The 18,324-nt window shown below is 51.5% G+C and overlaps 1 long non-coding RNA gene across 20 annotated transcripts in view; it reads right to left on the reverse strand.

The window, feature by feature from the left end:
- LOC114211185 (uncharacterized) overlaps positions 1-18,324 on the reverse strand; it is a 376,382-nt gene that overhangs the window by 333,672 nt on the left and 24,386 nt on the right. Inside the window, exon 1 of one of the 20 annotated variants that reach the window (XR_015768062.1) lies at positions 4,326-4,442. The exons of the other annotated variants lie outside the window; for them this stretch is intronic. This is a non-coding gene — a long non-coding RNA (uncharacterized LOC114211185). Of the gene's footprint in view, positions 1-4,325; positions 4,443-18,324 lie in introns of those variants that run through there. 20 annotated transcript variants of the gene reach the window in all.

The following is an 18,324-nucleotide window of genomic DNA, read 5'->3' on the forward strand; positions in this document are numbered from 1 at the left end:
GCATAATGTGCCAAGCAGAATTTAGATGACCCATCCAGTGCCCAAGTGTCACTCCAACACCCCGCTGGACTCACAGCCCTTTGCAACAGACCACAGCGTCAGCGCGACATGGTTCCAGGACGCCTCCCAGGAGCCTGGTTACCGCGGCCCTGCTCCCCTTCCAGCTGCAGTCACTGCTGCCTCACTTGGGACTCTACACAAAGTCCACACGATTCGTCACAGCAATTCCTGCCGCTGCGACTCAGCCCTAAGAAGTCCAAAGCCAGAAACCGAGGCAGTTTCCCCCATGCCTCTGAGCCTGGGGATGGTTACCCAAAATCACAGAGAGCCAGCCAACTGGCAGCTTGGCTCCGGGTCATGCTCTCGAAGGGCCAGCTGAGCTCTAAGCACTAGGAAATCTCGATGAGCCTTCACCTAAGGGACTTCACCAACCTCCGTGTAGGAGCAGGGACTATGGTCACAGCCTGAGAGATCCGGGCCAGAGAAATGAGAGGTTCCTCCCATGAAGCCCGTCCACTGAAGAACAGGGGGCAGAGCACAAAGAGCTCACAGGACCCCTCGTCCCAAACCCACCCCTGCATGGAGAACCAGGACCTACCCAGAGAACCTCACAACCTGCCTCCTACTGAATCAAGTCTCACCTGTGACTCTGGACCCCTAGGGTCCAAGTTCACCCTCCCAAAAGGCTGAGACTAAGTGACTCCTGCCACTTAGTGCTGAGACCCTCACCCCACTCCCTGGCCTGCGTCCCTCCACTGGAGGTGAAAGCCCCACATCGAGGGAATCCCTCTGCTCCTGAGTAGAGCCCCATGGACTGAACACCAATCACGTGCCTGGGCCAGCATCTTCATTCTGGCCAGAAGCCTGCAAAGTGCACACTGTCACCTCCAGTGGGCAGATAAGGACCATGAGGGGGTCCTCAGAGGTCAAGTACCCAGGTCGCACAGCTTGGGATGGAGCCTGGATTAAGAACTCTGGATTATCCAAAAACATGGCCCTGTCTCTTCCCATAAAACCACAGTGAGTCCCAAAGAAAGAGAAAAACCACCAGGAAAGGGTATTCCCCCTCAAATGTATATACTAGACCAACACTTAACAGAAGAGGCTACTATTAAAAATAAGTCAGGGGCGGGCTCCTGGGTGGCTCAGTTGGTTAAGCCACTGCCTTCGGCTCAGGCCATGATCCTGGAGTCCCGGGATCGAGTCCCACATCGGGCTCCCTGCTCAGTGCGGAGTCTGCTTCTCCCTCTGACCCTCTTCCCTCTCGAGCTCTCTCTCTCTCATTCTCTCTCTCTCTCAAATAAATAAATAAATAAATAAATAAATAAATAAAATCTTTAAAAATAAGTCAGGGGCACCTGGGTGGCTCAGTTGGCTGGGCGTCCGACTCTTGGTTTCGGCTCAGGTTGTGACCTTGGGGTCTTGAGATCGAGCCCCGTGTCGGGCTCTGCAATCAGACAGGAGTCTGCTGGAGATTTTCTCTCTCTCCCTCTGGCCTCCTACCTCCCGTGCTCTCTCGCTCTCTCTCAGATAAATAAATGTTTAAAAAATAAGTCAATGTTATTCACAATACCCTACTCTCCCCCCCCATAAAAGTTTTGTATTTAAAATTTAGGAGAGATTCTCCACCCACCTACCTCAGTTTTTAGGTTTGTTTTTGTTCCTTCTGCAGTCTTGTTTCAAAATAAAACGTTTAGAAACTTGTGTAACAGCATTTTCTTAATTTACGACAAAGGGACGCTGACCCGCCACTGAGTCTGCACAAGAGACTAAAGGAAAAATTCGTAACAGTCTTACACTGCTCAATCCCACGTGCAGACCCTCCTTATATGTTCTGAAAACTGCCGTGCACTCCACAAAGATCAGGCAAAGGGACCGTTCTTAACATCTGCAAAGCCAGCTCCTCACTGGTCCACACGATTGCTGCTGTGTGTTCCGAGCCAAGTCACAGGGCTTGCTTATCTGTACAAACATCAGCTGTTTTTATTACCAGATATCTTTTTTTCCTTTTTTTTAGGATTTTATCTTGAAGTCACCTCTACACCCAATGTGCGGCTCGAACTTACAACCCCGAGATCAAGAGTCACATGCCCTACTGACTAAGCCAGCCCACGTGCCCTTAGATATCTTTTTAGGGTCCCTGAACCAGGAACAAAACATCAACAGAAGCACAAAGGTGTACCCCAACAGGTACACATAGCCTGGGTTCCAAGTCAAGCCTCAAGCACTGTATCAGGGAAACAAGACATTAAAAATCTTTCACAACGTAAAGGTTCTTTTTCAATGCCAAAGAGCTACTCCCCAGTTACCTATTTTGTAAACTGGCTATCTGACCATCAGGCTGCCTACAAGGGAGGCTCACCTTTGCCTAACTGCCCTTCAAAGAAGTTTCCGGTCCCCAACAGCCTGCACACAGCGCTGCAAGCCTCCAGCCTGTAGTCCCCCATGCACACACACAAACACACACAATCTTACTCCTTTCTTATTTTCCGGTGTCCCTGTTTCTTCTTCCACCGCCTTTTACCCTGACAGCCAGCCAGGAGTGTGACAACAGATACCCCTTGGGGACAATGACCACAGTGCCCTGGGACAGGGCCCTGAAAGTTTCCTCAGGATCCTACCTTTATATCTGATTGAAAACCAGTCTTTCCACCTCCCAGGAACACCTTGCTCTGAAAGGTGGCCAGCCTGCAGGCTCTGCCTCAGCCCCAGAGACTCCAAGGATTCAAGCTTAGAAGGAGCCCAGAAGATTTTCCAGGCCTGGCTTCGCCAGGCTCCATCCCCAAACTGCCCTGAGCCCACCAGAGAGACCCGGAGAAGGTCTAAGGAAAGGGACAGAAAGCGGCCTGGTGCAGCACCGGCCCACCGTGGCCAGGCTAAACCCCTCCAGGGTCCCCGCCATCTCAGCAGTTATCTGCCGCCTGCTCTCCAACCACCCCCTTCCCTTGTCCTTGACAACCTCATAAATGGTCACACATGTTTCCTGCTGAGCCAGGGCAGCTCACAGCAGCTACCCGGCCAATCAGGACTGGCCCAGGGAATGAGACCAATTGCCATATCTTTCCTGGCAACTCAGAATCGGGGGGGGGGGGGGGCGCTGGCAGCTGACCTCCAGCTGTGTCTCCAACCCCACATCCACACACTGAGCGAGGACTTCACCCCACCTGCAAGGCCAGAGAGGCCAGAGAGGCCTGAGGGTCAGAGAGGTTACAGATGTGCCCAGGTGCCCCAGCTGGTACGTGGTGGGAGCCCACAGCAGGAAGGTACCACACCAGCGTGGAGGGGACCTCTGGGGTGTTGCCCCTTCTCCCTCTCTCTCTTCCACCCCCCCCCCCCGCTTGTGTGCACTGCCTCTCTCTCTGTCAAATAAATAAATAAAATCTTTAAAAAGAATTTATTTATTCATTTGAGAGAGAGAGCTTGAATGAGGGGGGGGGTGTTGTGCAGAGGGAGAAGCAGACTCCCCACAGAACAGGGAGCCCGACATGAGGCTCGATCCCAGGACCTGAGCTGAAGGCAGACACTTAACCGACTGAGCCACCCAGGCCCTCCCCCACCACTTGACTTTAAACAAACGAATTTTTAGAACAGTTTATGACTTTACAGGAGAACTGTTAGTACAGAGTTCTCATATACCCCCCTTTTTCCCTACTATTATCATTTTCTATGACGATTTCTTATCAAACAATGAGCCAATATTGACACATTACTACGAGATGAAGTCTATACATGATTCAGATTTTCTTAGTCTTTTCCTGATGCCCTCCTCCTGTTCCAGGAGCCCACCCAGGATCTCCCGTTACATTGGGTCCTCATGTGTCCTCAGGCTCTTCTTGGCTGTGGCAGTTTCGCAGATTTTCCTTGTTTTTTTGTGACCTTGCCAGTTCTGAGGAGTACTGACCAAGGTATTTTCTAAGTCCCTCCACCGGGATTCATATAAGCCGTGTTGATGCTAATGATGTGATAAGAAACGGGACTCAGCCACTGTGGTTTTCCTCCCCAAAACCGATAATCCCAGCCTAACCACGAGAAAGTCATGGAGTTTTTAAATGAAATGTATGCTAGATTAACACATTCGACATGGTTCAAAATTCAAATAACACCCAAAGAGACACAGCCAAAAGTCCCCCTCACGCCCCTTGCCCCCTCTGGTGGGTCTCTCTCCCACACACCCAGGCTGCCAGCCACCTATGTTGGTTTCTGTACCCTTACAGCCTCTGGGGCCATATAAATTCTGACATCCCTCCCACACAGGTACCCTTCTTCCACAAAAGGTCGCAAGCCGAACTTGCTATTCTGCACTTTGCTTTTTTGCAACAACGTACCCCAAGATCTGTCCATGTCGTGCACAAAGCCATTTTTTCCCCTTTGCCACATCCAGTCTGCTGCACGGTCGGCCATCATTTACTGCAGCAGCCTTCAGCTCACAGACATCTGAGTCGCTCTAGCTTTGGCTACTGTCAAACTGTTAACAGAAGAAAAAGGAAGCCTCCTGAGCATGGTTCGTTTCACACCAACATCTGTAGGTATATCTCTAGGGGAAACACGGTAGTCTTCCTTATCCATGGCCTCTCCTCCCAGGGTTGCAGTTACCTGGCCAATCGCAGTCCAGACACAGATGATCCTCCTTCGTTCAGACTGACCGTCACAAGGTCAACAGTACCCTAACACAATGTCAGAATGCCGGCATCGTTCCCCTCCCTTCATCTCAACACATCTCACATCGTCACAAGAAGGACGAGTATGGGGCAATGAGATGCTCTGAGAGAGACACTATGTTCACTTAGCTGTTATTACAGTATATTACTGTTAACCGTTCCACCGTATTACTAGTTACTGTTGTTAATCTTGTACTGTGCCTAATTTATAAATTAAACTTGACCATAGGTAAGTATGTACAGGAAAAAACACAGTCTGCATAGGTTTGGCACTACAGTTTCAGGCATCCACTGGGGGTCTTGGAGTGTGTCCCCAGCGGATAAGGGGGGACCACTGTATGTCAATGCGAGATCACTGGGTCAAAGGGCTTCCTGGATAGAGAAGGCTAGTGAACCCCCGCAAAGGGCTACAGACACTTGCATTCTCTTCAGCAATATGTGTTTCTTCGTGGCTCTGTCAACAACAGAATACATCACCACCTTGTGAGTTATATGATTTTAAGAGGGAAAAGTGGCATTTTTGATAGACGTTTCCCTTTTTATGGCTAGGTAGATCATCTTCTGTTTACGTGCCATTCGAGAGTCCTTTTCCAGGAACTGTCTTCATCCTGAAGAGCTATGTGCCTCACACATATCAGCCGTCCCCTTAGCCATGGGCCAGCACCTGTGGGTGCTACCTGGTCACACACCGCCTGGGTTCCAGCCACGACAAGGGAGCCAGCAGCCCGAGGAGGCAAGCAGGATGCATGACAGGCTAAGAACCAGGACTTGGCTGGGGGTAGGGCCCCTGAGGGAAGGTGGGACTCAGCTCAGACCTCTAGGTATTATGTGTTACTTGCAGAGGTGCGCAGGAAGGAAAGGACCTCAGCAGGAAGAAGCCTCATGCAGGGGGAGACTCCAGGGGACCTGAAGAACCTGTGGGGTGTGTTTAGAGGGCAGGTGGGGCCAAAGGCAGCACGGACACCAACCCAGCCACACAACTGGATCTTACAGTGTAAGCGGAGGGGAACGTCCCAACCTCATTTCCTTTCTTTATATTCTGCTGGCCTCTCAAGACCGGTGACCCTGTTTTTAGACCATTTAGCTCAGCTTAAAGCCGTGATCACCTGAAGAACCCTAACGAAGCACACTTCCCAGTCCTGAGTGGGGTCCGGGATGTGCACCGGGAAAAGGCTCCCCACTGGGTGATTCTCAGGGGCATCTCTGATAAAGGACCACCCCCTGGGCCCCAAGGTCGAAGAAGCCAGGACAGCCCTGCCTGGGCCCCTGGAGGGAGCAGGGCTTTCAGAAACTCAAGTTGGGTAGGAAGGTGAAGTTTCAGTAAACAGGAGTAACCTTTCCTCAGGTTTCGTTCAAGAGAGAAAACCATGGGTGCCAGAGAAACATCCACTTTGGAAATCTCTCTCCCATGCACAAATCTGCGCCAGGCCTTGAGGCTGTGAATGGGGAAACGAACATTCTGTTCTGCAAATATCTCAGGTCTGCTAAGAATTCTCCCCAAGACCAGAGATACCCTGGGCAGCTCATCTGCATTTCTGATGAATTATTTATGTTCCCGTCAGCTTCTAGAGTACACTGGGTCATATCACTTGCATCACCTCATCCCATGGGTAGAAACGGTAATGTCGAGTCAGCTATATATGTATTTATATACGCTGAGGTCAAGGGCTGGTGCTCTTAAATTTCCAGACTCCAATAAGATCTTTGTGCATCCATTCCTCTCCCCCCAGCACGCACCTGGCTCAGGCTCCCAAGTGCTTCTAAACCTCCTCCTCCCCTTCACCCTCTCCCCTCCAAAGCAGCCAACGCAGAAAAACACAATCTTAGTACTTCAGGGGAATATCAGCTCAAAAGCCCTGGGGGTCCTCCTTCTTCTCCCTGATGACCCAAAACCACTCCTCCTTCAAGCTACGAGTGCATCAGCAAGCCGGCCTCACACGCCCTCTCCACGCTCAGAGTCCACCAGCCCTCACTCTGACCATCAGCTCTAAGGAAAGGAACCGTATCAGGATCCACAATGAAGCATCTTTGCTTCAGCCTCCAGTGCCCCCCCTCACAACACACACTGTCTGCCCCGCTCTGGTTAGCCCTACAAAGGGCTCAATTCCATGCCATCTCCTTTGAGAAAACTTTTCCCACACAAAGAGTACCTGATAAGTTGCAGGCACTGTCGCAGGCACTGAGGTTCGTCCCTAAGAAGTTCAGTCTAGTGGGTGAGACAGACATGCTGATGCTAGTGGATGAGAAGGGCTCTGTTCACGGTTAACACAGGCAGCTGTGGCAGGCGGTCCTAAATCTGGAAGTCAGGGAGGACTTCCTGGAGGAAGTAGCACCTGAGTTTCATCTTTAAGAACTGAGGAGGATTACAGGTTGCAAGAGGGTTGCATGGCTTATAGAAACACAGGAGGAGGAGAACTGTGTTCGGAAGGCCTCATGGGCAAGGGAAAGGGGAGAAACAGGCCATGTGCACAGCATGAGCACCCAAAAGTACACTCGAGGAAAGGCGGCCTCAGCTCTCCCAAGGGCGTCACACTTACTATTTCAGACCCTTCCTGAGGCTTCATCAGGACTGCCCTCCCCAGGCAGCTTTCCCATTTACAAGGGCACCGAACTCAGCAAACTGATGCAAACAGAGAGCCTTTTTAATAATGTAGACATGCATCAATAATTCAGAAGCCAGGAGGCTCCCCAAAGGAACCATGAGGCATATCAAGAATCCCCTGCCCAGGATTTTGCAGTTTCAGAAGGCAGAGTAGCCCTCTGAGGCCATGCTTTGGAAAGAAAGGGGCTTCTCTCAAGGAATCTGAACCAAGTACCATGGGAGCACCATCTAGTAAGCCCAAGACGACAAGGGATTCCAGCCTCTTATAAAAAAAGCAAGTGCCACTCACAAAGGGTTTGATTTATAAACACCTGGCCAATGACAAACCCCTTCCAATGTCACCACCTGTTCTGTCCTCACAGCCTGAGTGGTGAGCAGGGTCCCACCTGTCGCTTCTGCAGGACAGGAAGATGGGGCTCTCACCTTTGGGGGAGAGGGCATTTGCTGGGGCCTGTCACGGAAGGTTTCAGAGGGAGGATTCTGACCTGGCCCCTCTAGCCCAGGACACCTGATCTCTGCCATGTGAATTCTAGGAAGTCTGGAACTGGGCAGACCACCGGATGCCACCTTGTCCAACTTCTCCTGGTACCCAGGAAGGACTGAGGGGTTCCATGACTTTCTCGTGACCAAGCTGGATCAAGATGTCCGTGTTCTAAGATTGATTAATTAGCTTGGGGACAAACTAGGTCTTTTCTGAAGCAAAGGGACGGCTCATGCACACCAGTGACTGCAAGCCCAGCCTGGCCCTCTCTGGAAAGAGGGGAAAGGGAAAGATGACTTGTCCCTACTGGGAGGTGTCACCCAACTCTGTCCAGAGGGAAGCTGGATAGGACATGAAGGTGACGGAGTGGTGCATGCACCTGCGTGTGGTTTTAAATAAATGCCATCACTTCAGGAAGTTAAACATTTGTCCCATTGTGGTCCCACTATAAAAATATGCAAGGAGCGCCTCACTTGACCATGATTTCTGAGAGTGGAAACGGGCTGAGTTGGGCCTGAGGTTGGCCTGGCGGCAGCCCTCTATGCCCCAGATACACAGCCTTTTCATAAGGAGTCCAGAATTACTGCCCCTGAGCAGGGCACTAACAAATGCAGTGCAGAGTCCCATCAAAGGGCAAAACAAGTGTTTCAGTCTTTGTCTTAAACACCTAAAATGGATAGCGGCACCTGGGTGGCTCAGTCGGTTAAGCATCCAACTCTTGATCTCAGCCCAGGTGTTGATCTCAGGGTCATAAGTTCAAGCCCTGCGTGGAGCCTACTTAAGAAATAAATAAACAAATAAACCAAAACGGATAAAGGTATTAAGAAAGGCATAAAATTCCAAGAATCTAAACATAAACCACTCCACAAAAGTTTAAAGGGCATACAACTTAAAAAATAAATAATAATAAAATAATAAAACAAAAAATGAAAAAATATAATAAATAAGCCATCTAAAAATAATGTAAAAATGCATTTACATGCCTTTGCAAATAAAAATACAGTTGTACGTCTTTGGTCAGATGACAGGGTATGAAATTGTTGTATGGTGACACAGGGCGTGGGGCCAAAACCTGGATTCGACATAGATCCCACGTCAGACGGCTGAACTCCTTTCAAATGGGGCTAGTGGTATCTGCCTCCCTTTCCTCCTGGTCAGTGAGAGAGAGAGAAAGATCTAATTCTGACTTGGAAGGGAATTTACGGAGCATGTACTATGTGCCAGGAACCTTGCCTCGTTCCCTATAGCCCTTTGAGATACATCGTCCCCATTTTACAGGGATGGAGACCAAGGCCCCAGCACTTTGGCCCCAGCCATCCATTTCCAGAGCAAGCTTGGGGGAAGGACTCCAGGCCACCAACGGCTTCTGGCCTTTTTGGTCAAAGGGGTAGAATGGGACAGAACTGGAAGCTGTTGGAGCCCTGGGCCTCGCTCCTCACTCACAATCCCACTAGAGATGGACCCGGGGCCCACGGGTGTGCGCTCCCGCCCCTGGGCATCCTGCGAGAGCCAGCTCAGCCCGGGGGACTCAGCACAGTCTGGCCTGAGATGCCTCACGCCTTGGCTGGGCTAGATCAGCCTCCTGCTTCAGCAGCCTCTTCGGGGAACTCAGGCACACCAGAAAGCCTCTGCGTCCCCTGCTCCGCAAAGCCCTGCGATGAGAAAGTCCCCACGGCCAGGGCTGTCCCACCAAGGTGTGGCCCGAGCAGTGAGCACGACCTCTGCCCCTTCAGAGCCCGTCTCCCAGCATTCCACACTATTTTAAGGCCTTCTGAGAACCAAACAGGATTCAGGGCTCGCCGGGGACAGTGCGTAAAAGTTTTCCACTGGAACAAAGATTACAATGCTGTAACTCAAAGCGTGACTTTACAATGGGATCTGATTATCAAGAGTTCCAGAATATCCTCTTTTGAGACTCACCGCTCCTTTCTCTTTCCTGTCGTTTACGGGCTGGCGGGCACACCGCACGTAGACCAGGCAAATGCCTCATTCGGGGGAGGTGGGGGGCGGGGGGGACGTTTCCTCCCGGGGGTTGGTTCTGGGGTCCCAGCACTCATCCTAAGGGGCCCCTGTCCACACCCACTGTCCTGATGACCTTATCCATGATACTAAGTACATCTGCTCCAACCCTCCATGGGCTTCCCACTTCCCTCCAGATACAACCCAAAGGCCCCATGCAGTGTGGACTCCTTGCCTCCCTGGCCTCGCTTCCTACCCTTCCCTCATCTACTCACTCCTCTCCAGCCACAGAACCTCCTCGCTCCCTGGGTTACCCTCCTGTTGTCCTCTCCCCCGACTCCAGGCCAGGGTCTGCCCTTCTCCACCCAGCTCTGCACCCAACAAGCAGACACCTAGGGGCTCCATCAACACCCAGATGCACACGGCCATCAGTTGAGTTCAGTCAATGGGAGGCACCAGGAGGAGGTCACAGGGCAGAAGAAGGAAAACCTCAAGGTAGGAATTAATGGGACTCCTTCCAGGCAGCAGGGCCTGGAACCCTCCACACCTATGGTCTGCCAAGCGGCCCCTCCTCCCTGGCTCTGTCAACACCATTCTCTTCCCGCCTTCCCAGAGCTGGACCTGCATGATGCCTCCCGCACCTTTGTCTACATACGGCCCTTTCATTAAACCCTCCTCAGCTGCGCCATTGGGACCGTGACCTGCCCAGCCACCTCATGACTGACCCGGGTGTTTCCAGTGCTCTCTGCCTGACCTCTTCCCCCAGCCGCTTCCCCCGGTTCATCTGCATTCATGTCTCCAAAGGCCTGCCCCCATAAGCCCTCTCTTCTTGCCTGTATCTTTCTCTGAGCACAAATTACTTCCTAACACACTCTTAACTCCTTCCCCCCTCTAGATGTGAGCTCCATTCAGAGCAAGAACTTTGTTTCGCTTGCTCTTACGTTCCCAGTGCCTAGAGCAGGGCCACACGAGTGTTTAATACTTGCCGAATGAATCTGTTAACAGACATTTATAACGCAACGCTCATTAGCTATGACCATCAGAGGATCCACCAGTATTTACAGAGTGCTGACCGCACACCAGGTTCTGCTCTAGGTGCTGGGGATCGAGATGCTGGCCAACACAACGACACACCCGTCCCCACTCAAGAGCATCTTCCAATTCCGGCCTGCTCAGGCACACCCTGCCTTTGGAGCACGCAGGAGCCTGAATGTCCTTGCAGATTAGCTAGCTGTCCACAAATAACTCCAGCCTGCCTGATTGTGAAGTCTCTCCTGGGGTTTGGATGCACAAAACGGCTCCCCCAGACCATTTGCACCCGCCAGCGGAACCCGAATGTCTGTCGACCTCAGCAGGACGTGCAGCGAGCCTGGGTGGCCATCGGATTTGAAGTGGGTGCTTAGATTCCTCTGTGTCTTGTGCTGGCTTCGAAGGACGACCAGAGCCAACAGGATGACTGGGATCAGGCAGGATGGCTTCCAATCCCTGCTGAGCCCCTGACTGGCTGCATGACATTTGGGCAAGGTACTTTCCATCTCTGAGGACTCAGTTTCCTCGCCCATAAAACGGGAGAACCATCTTTAATTTTCCCAGGACTACCATGAAAATCCGACACCCTGCCTGTGGAAGGCCTGGCACGAAGCAAAAAGACACAGAGGGAAAAAATGGAAGCTGTCATTATGTCTCTGAAGGGTAAATGCTGGGGTGAGTTTCCAATGCATTATTTTTAATGGCATGCACATGTGGGGTGGAGTGGGGAAGCAAGTCCAAGCTAGAAAAACATTAAATATATTTAGTCACTCCCAAGGACCTATTTCTGTAATCTTTTGGGCAGATAGTTCACGAGTTTGAGAAACTGGCCTTTTAAGGGAAAGATGACTTGTCTCTACTGGGAGGTGTCAGCCAACTCTGTCCAGAGGGAAGCTGGGTAGGACACGAAGGTGACGGAGCAGTGCGTGCACGTGCGTGTGGTTCTAAATAAATGCCATCACTTCAGGAAGTTAAACATTTGTCCCACTGTGGTCCCACTATAAAAATACGCAAGGAGCACCTCACTTGACCATGATTTCTGAGAGTGGAAACGGGCTGCGTCAAGCCAAGGTCATGGTTGGCCTCAAGGTTCCAGGGTAAGCTCTGACTCGCGCTACATGCCCATCCATCACGGGGCCGCTGGGGGCTCTGCTCAGTAGGGTCCTCTTCGTCCTGGGGCCAGGATGCCAGGGCAGCCGCCACCCGCAACCCTCTGCCTGCCCGACACATGGCTCTTAGAGCTGCCACCGGCAAGTGACACACACTTTGCTCACATTTCATCCCGGGCCGCAGTCTGGCCCCGCCGCAAGGAGAAGAGCATCCCCTTGCACAGGAGGAGAGCGGATACTGAACAGAGATGCTGCCTACGATCTTTTTATTTTCTTTCTAGCCCCCTCACCCAGCACAGTGTCTGACAAACCATCAAGACCCTCAGGAATGTTCCTTAAATAAGTGAACAAACCCTTCTTTGTGCTTGACCTTCAGAGTCTGTTGATAAGACCTGCAAGAAAAGCAGTCCCATCCTTGGTCTATGAACCAAGTAGTTAAGCCCCTGGCTGGTCCTGGAGCCTCACTGCCTGGGTTCAAATCCCCAGCTCTGCCTTTATTACCTGGGTGACCTTGGACCAAGTTAATCAACCTCTCTGTGCCTCTGCTTCTTCATCTGTAAAATGGGAATGGTGCTAACAGCATTTGAAACACTGAGCTGTTATGAAGAGGAAATCTGTTAGTTGGCAGAAAGCACCCAGAATAGTGCCTGGTAGGTAATGAATGCTCATTAACAGAAGCTGTTATTATTACCATGATCGGAGTCAGACCTTGTTTTTGCCCCCCTATGGCATGACCTGCGTCACTTGCTTTAATTCCTCTATACTCTTCCAAATGACACATCTTCAAGCTACACGTGCCCAACACTTGCTGAGCACAGGCCACCGAGCTGACATCTGTCCACCGCCTCCCAAGACAACTGCTTTGCAGAGGACCACCCTTACTCTCTATGCAAACGGTGACAGTATATGTAATTATGTATGTGTTGTACGCATGTACATATTTTTTAAATTCACAAACAGCCCCGCACCCCTTTCAAATTACATGTGATATCCACAACTCCACCCAAAATAGCAAATTAAGTCAAGGAAGCAGTACGTGGACCCGTCACATCTGGCAGCCCTGAGGTTATGAATGCTGGGACTGTTCGAATCCTGGCTATGGGCAAGCAGCCCCGCCACCCAGGCCTCCCTCATGTGTAAAGAAGGGATACCCAACCCCCTGCCTCTGTAGGATCACTCAGTAACAGCCTGACAAAAGTTAAAGGGATAATGATTCTGCCCACACGCGGGAGGGGCTGGCTCTCTTTTCCTCTTTAATAAAACACAACAACTGACACAGAAAACCCAAGGAAATTATACAGAAATAACATGCATTAAAGTTATCCACAGCCTCCCAAAAACAATACATCAGAAGAACTTTCCAAAAGTCTGTTTTCCATGAGCAATGGTTCACGAAGCCATTTGGAAGTTTCTAAGCGTCCCGTTAACTTCCGGTGTTCAAAATAACATAGGCTTCGATGACAGAATGTCAGTAGCAGAAGCTTAGGTCCACCCAAACCTTTTTCTATTCTTCCAAGGTTGAGAGGTGTTGCTTGAAGCCACAGTCCTTCACCAGCAAGGCTTGGGCCCCCAGCCTCTTCCGTCCCACCTGGTGGCCCCAACCAGACACCAAGTGCCCATCTTCATAGCCTGTTCATGCAAGGTTCTCCTGCGGGCACCAGATGGCCACCCTGGGGAAGGGAACGTTGGTCAGCTGTGAAACGGAACAAGACCCCAGAGGTCTCTGGTCAATAACTCACCTCAGGAGGCCTGGCTTCTGGCCCACAGACTGGAGTCCACATTCTCTGGCGTGAGAGGCCAGTGAAGACTCGTCGTAACCAGAACCACCACCACCCCTGCCCATCCAGCTGGAGGACTTTGTGAAAGGGAGCAAGTGAGGGGACGTGCCCGGCACAGCCTCCCTCAATGTAGTACAGGAGTTCAGCACGCAGATCTGGGGCCCCGGGTTCTAATCCAGACTCCCCTGCTCATTGTCTGTGGTCTGCCAACCTCTCTGGGTTAAGAAGTCACCTCCTCTGTAAGTAAGGCCCACAGAGCAAGAGCTCCATGAGCTATTCTTTCATTATCAGCAAGTAGCATTGTTACCATCATATCCAGCCTCTGGGACTATGGAGCTCTGGTCAGCTCCGACCAGGGGACTCTGCTTTCTTCCACAATGAAGTCCCTCCGAACTTCCAACTACATGCGTGGTTCAGCCTTGCTCTGGCCCTCGGCAGGCTGCCGCCAAGCCCTCATTCACTTGTCATTCATTCACAAAAACTTATTAGCCACCCCACAACGTGTCAGACAACACAGAGAACAAGGAAGACAAAGTCGCAGCTCCCATTCTCTAGTGGAGGAGCCACACCAAAACCAACAAGTGAGGGAGGTGGGTGGGGGGACGGGGTGGCTGGGTGATGGACATCGGGGAGGGGATGTGTTGTGGCGAGTGCTGGGTGTTGTGTAAGACTGATGAATCACAGGCCCGTACCCCTGAAACAAATAATACCTTATATGTTAATTTTAAAAATTAGGATATAAAAAAATAATAAATGTATTTAGGCTGTGATTGATGCCACAACAGAAATCAGCAGCACTCAGTGACTGAGAATAACGGAGGCTGGGGAACAGGCCTATTAGAAGGGGTGGTCTGAAGTCAGGATGAACGGGAGCCAGCCTTTCAAAGGGCTGGGGGAGGAATGTTCCAGGATGATCGACCAGCACGCACACAAAGGTCCTGTGGCCCAGAGTGGGGTGAAAGGGAACTAACGAAGGCCAGGGTCCTGGGTGGGAGAGCAGCCCAAAGAGGCTGGAAGGCAGGCAGGGCCCCATAGGAATGGGCATTGGACTGGGGGGCCTGGGGAGGGCTTATACAGGCCACATGGCCAGGCTCTGCCGGCTCCCGGGGAAGGGGCCACACTGGAATCAGGGGCCCAGGGAGGCAGACACTGAGTATGGGCCGTGAAAGGTAAGGGTGGCATGGACAGGGGCGGTGGCATCAGAAGCAGAGAGGAGGGGACTTTGGAGGGAGAGGGGACTAGACTATGGACCTCAGAATGAGACAGACTTCCTTCAACCTTGGTGCCACCCGGGAGCTTGTTAGAGACCCAATTCTCAGGCCTCACCCTGGGCCTCCCCAGGGTCTGGAGTTCAACAAACCCGCCATGCAGTTCTGAAGGCCACAACCGATGAAGTACTGGGCTAGATGACTGATGATATCAGCGGACACGCGGGCGTGTCCCCCCAGGGGCTGTCTTTGTATCCCTCCAGGGCCAGGTGGACCCTAACCCTGGCTGCCCTGTGTGATCCTGAGATCCACAGGGGGTTTCTAGAAAATACCCTGTCCATGGCATCGCTGTCGAGCTGTCCCAGCTGGGGCCAGGCCAGGCCAGGCTAGAGGTGGTGGCAGGGGCCTAGGCCCAGCGCATAAGGGCACTGGCATCTCCCACTGGCATTTCCCGGGTCAGCGGGGCTGGAGCAGGGAGCAGGATGGGGAGGGGCTCACACTCCCCTGGGGCCAGTGACATTGTGCTGCATTCCAGTTTCAGGACAAGAATGCAGGCAATCCCTCTGAGTCCTGAGGCAGGATTGTCCTCAAGTAGAGAGGATTATGGAATGCCTGCTTATTGACCAAAACTGCCCTATGGAATCTGACCCAAATCCCTCAACCACCCTTGCAGTCCCGGCTCAGGAGGGCCCAGGGGATTAAAGGCAACCAGCAGGTAACAGAGCCAGGACTCACGCGCAGAGGTCATAAAAACAATTCACATCCCAGGCCTTGCGATCAGGCCTGCTCTCACAGACTCTGAAGCATCTGCCCTTCTCCTCACTCCTCTCAACCCAAGTGACACTCATCAACCAAGGTGACACAGCAAGCCAGAGACCAAAGCCCAACGAGGCGAGAGAACAAACAAGGGATCAGAATCTAGAATGCACCCTCTTCTGTCCACTTGCTTGGCCACCACCGCCCAGGCGACCAGTGCTCTCGCATGGAATAAAGCAATATGGCCTCCCCAGCTCCACGGCCACCCCCCCATGTAGCCAGCTGCTTGATCCCGTCCTGCCTCCTCTCCACCCGCCAGTCTGGCTACCCCCCTCAGTCAGCTTCTGCCATCTGGCCCTCCTTCTGTTCCTCAAATAACCAGGCTTGCTCCCATCTTATTTGAGAACTATCTATCCATACCTCTGCTAAGTGACAATCATAAAAATACCAAATGCTGTCATCTGCCTGGGATGTTATCTGCAAGAACATGCTAGGCATGTCTACTGGGTTGAATAACGTCTCCCTCCCCAAGATTCATGTGTCCCCAGAACCCGAGAACATGATCTTATTATCTGGAAAATGGGTCTTTGCCGAGTAATTTGTGAAGATGAGGTCACCGTGGGATGGGGTTGGCCCCTCCTCTGGTGACTGGTGCCCTTATAAAAGGAGGCGCGCACACAGAGACACACACGGGACAATGAAAGCAGGAGCTGAAATCATGGTACCACGAGGCAAGGAATGCCACGCGTCTCCAGCACCCACCAGTCGAGACGCTGGAAATGTTCTTCCGCAGAGCCTTTCAAGAGAGCGAGGCCCTGCTGGCACCTTGATTTTGGACTTCTAGCCTCCAAAACCATGAGGGAATAAATATCTGCTGCCGTAAACCACCTTGTTTGTGGTCCTTGGTGACAGCAGGCCTAGGAGACCAACGCAGCACCACGCAAATACTCTCTCCAGTCCGTGCCCCGACCCTGCCAAGGGAGAATTCTGGTTCTCACTCTACAGGTGGGACAGAGATGACCCTTGCTGGCGCTCACATGGCTAGTAAGTTAAGTGGCAGAGCTGAGATCCAAACTTAGACTCCAGAAAACAGGTTCTTCACACCCGGCTGGGCAGCCACCCTCTTTTGGCAACACAGGCCCAAAAAAAGAAAAAAGGAAAAAAAAAAAAAAGGAGCCTTGGAAGCAACACCTCGAGTTCAAGTCCGGCTCCTTTAAAGCCCTTGGCAGCCGCTCTATCAGCGAGGGTTTCTGGGAAGCTCTGCTTAGCAGGGAGAAAGGAACTGCCTATGAACTGCTTCTAAGAACAAACTCGAAGGCGGGTGGAGGCTTACCTCCGCAGCTATAACCTACATTTCTGTTGCGGAGGACCACCCCATCTCCTCTCTATACGTTTAAAAGGTTTCATTATATGCAATAATTATTTTTTTGCTCATCACAGACTCCTTTGTAGTCCCTGACCTGAATCATTACTATTATACTTGGCTCAGATGCTAACAAGCTTACCTTCCGAACAGGCATTCTGGGCAAAAGATCCAAAAATCTTTAACTGGTTTGAGGTGCAGAACTTGGAACGGCATCTGGCGTGTAATTATTTTTAACAGAAAAAAATAGCCCATCTTGTCAGCTTTCCATTTCGAGCAAAGACAAATTGGCCACAAGCACATACATAAAAGGGTGAGTTTGGTAGAACATACATCATCCTTTCGTTAATTCACTGAGCTTAATCAAGATGAATGCAGTCATTCACTCTCTACGGATGGACTGTCCTTAATGTCCCTCTCTGCACACGTTGAAAGGGAAACTTGGCCTATCTTGGCTCCCAAAACCAACGCGCAGAGGTTTCCCGCAAGTTTTCTAAAGCTTCAGTGAAAACAGGGCTTGTTTGCTTTATCATTTAAATTTCAAACTACGGAGCTGGCCAAGGAGAAATACAAACACCGGAGGGCTTGCGCTGAAGAGAGGCGAACCCCCCCGCCCCGGCTTCATCATTCTGGCTGAGAATCAAACAAAGCTCCACACTTTGGGGCTACTCTTCCACCACTTCTTATTATTATTATTATGGTTGTTATTGTTGTTGTTACCAGTAATAATGTCTCACCTGCCCAGAAACGTACGGTCTCGCCCTCAGGAACCACCCAGCTGCTCTGGGCCTCAGTTTCCCTCATCTGTACAAGGAACTAGACACGGTAAAACGCCTTTGGCCTGAGGTCTACTTTGCGAATAAAGAGGGGAGGAAGTTGCTTCGGCTCTGCTGAAATGTGCCCCGGTGTTAATGGTCAGAAAGCACCGTCTGTCTAATGGAGCGCACCATCCAAGCAGTGACAAGATGCACCACCCCATGCCCACCCCCAACCATGGCATCAATATGGCTATTTTCATTTTGAATGGGTAAACAAAAATGGGCCTATAAACACTTCTAGGTGTCCTAACTTGGTCACTGGGTAGGAAAAAAAAAAAATCGCTCACCACTGAATGGAGACCTCCAGAGAGGGCTAACTCAGAGCTAAAAACCTGGCTCCCCAGCAATGACAATGGCCCTGGGGGAAACGAGGGGGCTTCATGATCCTGATGAAGATCAAAGGCGTTGGGAGGGAGGGAGACAGGGGTTTCAGGCCTTCTGCTCCTGCCCCCCATGCCCCCGCTCCCCCCAACCCCACCCTCCAAGGTTGCAGAGCAAGATGCTCCTTCAGGACTCAACTCAAATGACCCCTGAGATGCAGGGTCTAGGGCGGGGCAGGAAAT

This window comes from Eumetopias jubatus, unplaced genomic scaffold (genome assembly GCF_037043125.1).
Source record: "Eumetopias jubatus isolate StellerSeaLion01/CBP00866 unplaced genomic scaffold, mEumJub1_p1.0 scaffold_4, whole genome shotgun sequence".
NCBI classification, from domain to species: domain Eukaryota; kingdom Metazoa; phylum Chordata; class Mammalia; order Carnivora; family Otariidae; genus Eumetopias; species Eumetopias jubatus.